This window comes from Bos mutus, chromosome 15 (genome assembly GCF_027580195.1).
Source record: "Bos mutus isolate GX-2022 chromosome 15, NWIPB_WYAK_1.1, whole genome shotgun sequence".
Lineage (NCBI taxonomy): Eukaryota > Metazoa > Chordata > Mammalia > Artiodactyla > Bovidae > Bos > Bos mutus.
The window spans coordinates 49082507-49087409 of NC_091631.1; positions in this window are offsets into that span (position 1 = coordinate 49082507).

Here is a 4903-nt window from a genome sequence, read left to right on the forward strand (position 1 = left end):
CATGCTCCAGGCTGGCTGGGAACCATCTGTTTACATCTCGTGTGGTCTTCCACCAGGCTGTGAACAAACTCACTTCTGTTTCCCCACACCCAGGATGGTGCCTGGCACGTTGTATAAATGTTTGCTGCAGAAGCAGGTGAATGAACGAACATGGAAGGCTGAAAATAGGAAGAATGGGGACTTCCCTGTAATCCAGTGATTAGGAATCCACCTGCCAACACAGGGGACACGGGTTTCGATCCCTGGTCTGGGAAGATTCCACATGCCGTGGGGCATCTATGCCTGTGCCACAGCTACTGAGCCCACACGCCTAGAGCCCGTGCTCTGCGATGATAGAAGCCACCGCAATGAGAAGAGTAGCCCTTGAGCACCACAATGAAGGGCCGCCCCCGCTTGCCACAACTACAGAAAGCCCTCATGCAGCCATGAAGGCCAGCACAGCCAATAAGTAAATAAATACATAAAATAAAAAGAAAGGATGCTCAGCCAAGGTGCCAGGGGAACAAATGGGGCTCCCCTTTGGCCCCTAGCTCAGCCCCCCATCCTCTGTCCCACCTGCAGCCATTCTCAGCTGCCAGCCAGCTGGCACCTTCACTGGGAGCCTGGGATGGAGGGACCAGAGGACAAAGGCAGAGCTTAGCAGTCATCCAGCAGCAGCACCCCCTCTCCCAGGTCAAAGATAATGTCCGGAGAGCTGAGCTGTCTGGTCCAAGTTTCCCCAGCCAGTGAGTGGTGGTGCTGGGACTCAGTCTCCAGGCAGGTGTTGAGAAACAAGAGCCTCTTAATTAATTCTGGGTGGTGGTGGTGTTCAGTAATATCCGGCTCTTTGGGACCCCATTGACTGTAGCATACCAGGCCTCCCTGTCCTTCACCATCTCCTGGAGTTTGCTCAAGCTCATGTCCATTGAGTCAGTGGTGATATCTAACCGTCTCATCCTCGGTGGCTCCCTTCTGCTTTTGCCCTTTCTGGGTGGGGGGCCTTCTAGTCTGTCCTGCTACCACCTCTGGTGCTGAAGGGAGCAGGGAGCAGCCTCATCTGCCCCCTGTGAGGATCACAAGTACCTTTCTTCTCCTGTCCCTTTGATCCGCAAGCATCTCTCTTCAGCAAACTGGGTGGTGACGGTTGTCTCCATGTTACAGATGAGGAAACTGTGTGCAGAAAGTGGAACTGACCTGACCAAGAGAGCGGAGCAGATCAGTGTGCAGAGTCAGGGTTGGGGTTCTATTTCTCTGACAAGTCCAGTGCCTGTGCCCCCCACCCACTCTGTCTCTCCTGGTCAGGTCTGTCCTGCTGCTCTGTCCCTTCCCTCCAGGACCCTGGCTTCTCTGACTTGACCTGGCTCCAACAGAGATGCGAGATGCCCCACTTCAGAGGGTTGTCCTGGGAGTCAAGACCAGAACCCAGGATCCCTCCCAGCCCCGGCTCTGCACACAGTCCTGGAGCTCTCAGCTGTAGGATGCGGAGCTGGAGGCCTGGGGAGTCTTCAGTACACAGGACAGCATGCTGATACCACGGGGTGCCCCTCCTGCACCTCCAGGCCCTCCTGGCTGATGTTTGCTGAGATAAAACCTCCCTCCAAAGGGAGAATGTTTAGGATGAAACCTCCCTATAGCATTTGTCCTGCCCTGCTTGGGAAAGTGGGCAGGTTGCTCACAAAAGGATTTGCTTTCAGCTCCCACTGATCTTTTTGGTTCTTAAAATTGAGACTTCTCTGATGATCCAGTGGCTAAGACTCCATGCTCCTAATGCAGGGGGCCTGGGTATGATCTTTGGTCAGGGAACTAGATCCCACATGCTGCAATGAAGAGTTTACATGCCACAACTAAAGATCCTGAGAGCTGCAACTGAGACCCAGCAGAGCCAAATAAATACTATTTTTTAAAAAATAATAAAATAATCAAGTGAACTGTTCCCCAGGGAGAGTGAGACCCTGAGTACTAGCTTGGTCCACACTCTAAGGGTGGAAGGGGGCCCCTAAGACAGGATGAGTGACCAAGCCACTCTCCTCTCAGGTCTGCTGCTGCTGCTGCTGCTGCTAAGTCGCTTCAGTGTCCGACTCTGTGTGACCCCATAGACAGCAGCCCATCAGGCTCTGCCATCCCTGGGATTCTCCAGGCAAGAACACTGGAGTGGGTTGCCATTTCCTTCTCCATTGCGTGAAAGTGAAAAGTGAAAGTGAAGTCGCTCAGTTGTGTCCGACTGGTAGCGACCCCATGGACTGAAGCCCACCAGGCTCCTCCATCCATGGGATTTTCTCGGCAAGAGTACTGGAGTGGCTTGCCATTGCCTTCTCCACCTCTCAGGTCTACTGTGCCCAAATTCCTTCAGTGTTCTAGATGAAGGCAGTGATAGGGTTGCTCCATAGAAATGTGTTTTCTCAGAGACAGAACTTTTGCATCATAACCCGTCTCCACCTAGGACTGATTCCTGTTGGCTGGTCTGAGGGAGAAGCTAAGGAGAGAAGGTTTATCTGACTTTATCTTGTTAGTTTGAAGCTCTATTTTTGTCTGTTCCACTCCTATAATGTAAATCTAACACTATAATAGGTTTATATAGAACCCTATAAAGCGAAAGGCCATTCTACTTGAATCCTGCTACTACGTGGAGTTTATCTATCAATCTGCTGCCTCTGAGACCCTGATGCCCCCCAGTCAAAAGCATTTTGCACTCTCAAATAGCTGGCCCAGGTGAAACGGAGCAGGACCCTATGCTCCTTCCCTGCAGTCCCCCCACCCCCGCCATGCCCTCAGCCTGCCTTATGTCTATGGAAAAACTTTAGCTAAAGAACCAGTTTAATCAGAGAAGTGAGAAAATGCAGAAACAAAGGAAACAGTCCAACAAGACTAAATAATAATAGTTTAGTCATTAAGTAAAGTCAAGGACCTTTGATTCCTCGTTCAGGGCTATAGATAATGTTCTGAGCCACATCCTGTGGGCTGTCTTGTAAATACTGAAACCCCCACCAGGTGGAAGAAGTTAACTGTATGATGACCAGACCGCAGATTGGTGTCCCAGTGCCAGGGGGCACTTATTAGCATGCCACAATTCTAATAAGCTGCCACAGTTCTAATAACTGGTCTCAAAGAAATAGGAAAAAACCAGCCCTGGAACTGAGGACTAACTGTGCTTAAGACAATCGAGAAGATGCTGGTCAAGTCATCCTATGATGAATTTCAAGATGACTGTCAGAGCTGACTGTGCTGCTTCTGTATGTAGCTCCCTCTCTCCGCCTATAAAAGCTCTTGCCCACTGACTGTCAGTGGGGGAGAGTTAGTCTTTGGATAAGAGTCTGCTCTCCCCCTCAGGTTGCCTGCCTCTGAAATAAAGCAAACTTTCCTTTCCTCCAAACTTGCCTCTTTATTGGCTTTGGAGTGGCGAGCAGCTGGATTCCATTTTCGGTAATTCAGGGGCTCACTGGTCTGTTCTTATCAATGCCCTGCTCCAAACCTAACAGCTTCCTCAGCTTGGCCTTCAAGGCCCAGAACCGTCTCCTCCTGCAACACTGTGCGTTCCATGTCCCCTGGCACTGGGACACCAAGCTCTCTCCCTCCCTTTCTATCTCCCTTCCTTCACTTAGCTTCCCTGGTGGTTCAGATGGTAAAGTGTCTGCCTGCAATTCGGGAGACCTGGGATCGATCCCTGGGTCGGGAAGATCCCCTGGAGAAGGAAATGGCAACCCACTCCAGTACTCTTGCCTGGAAAATTCCATGGACTGAGGAGCCTGGTAGGCTACCGTCTATGGGGTCGCAAAGAGTTGGACAGAACTGAGCAACTTCACTTTCACTTTCCTTCACTTAAAGAGCACCAGATCCATTCCTGGGCTTCCTAGGTGGTGCTAGTGGTAAAGAATCCATCTGTAATGCAGGAGCTATAAGAGACATAGGTTCAATCCCTGGGTCGGGAAGATCCCCTGGAGAAGGAAATGGCAACCCACTCCAGTATTCTTGCCTGAAGAATCCCATGGACAGAGGAGGCTGGCAGGTTACAGTCGACGGGGTCACAAAGAGTTAGACATGACTGAAGCGACTTAGCATGCACACACACAGACCCCTTCCTAAGTGCAATGGATTTGCCTTCTCTTAGCTTATATTACAGGATGGACACAGATAAAAACAGATATTCAGATACACACAGTGAATTTAGATAAGTGCTATGCATTCAGTAAACAGGATGATGTGCTAGAGATGTGGGTTGGGATTGAGGCCAGATTTCTTGACCTACTCCTACACGGACAGAGGTAAATGCAGCCCAGAGGTGGAGGCCTGCCCACAAACCACTCCCTCAGGAAGCCTGCCTGTCTTGGGGAGCTGGCAGCCTTCTCTCCTACCTCTGGACTTTATCTCCCTTCCTGGCAGGGTGTCTGGTGGCTTCAGTACAGCCCACGCCCCATTTGCTGTTGAGTGGTGAGCTCCCCAAGGGTAGAGAAAGCTTCTCTTCCAGCCCTGTGCCTCCCACTTGCTCTGCCCATGCCAGGCACAGAGTAAGTGCTCAAGGAAGGCTTACTGGGGGTAAGATGCGTAAGGATGCCTCCCACCTCTGAGGGCAGAGGGCAGACAGGGTCCAGCCCAGGGTCACTGTCCAGAAGAGAGACACTGCTGTGCCCTGGAGAGGGATGGGTTGAATGGGAGAATTCATCCCTGGCGGGGTGGGGGTAGGGGATATGCATTTAAACCAGTCCAGGCAATTGTGGGACAGAACCAGTCAAATTCTTTTAAAGCTTTAAATAGTTTGCTCTGATGAGGAGCCTAAGAACAGTATCAGGACTGTTCCTTGGCTTGGAAAGGTCTGGAACTGTTTATGGGGGCAAACTTTGATGAAGAGTGGGGGTGGGGTGGGCATGCAGGGTCATTGTTTGTGGGAGAGGGTGTGTATGGTTTACAGTCTGTGTGCAGTGGGGGTGTT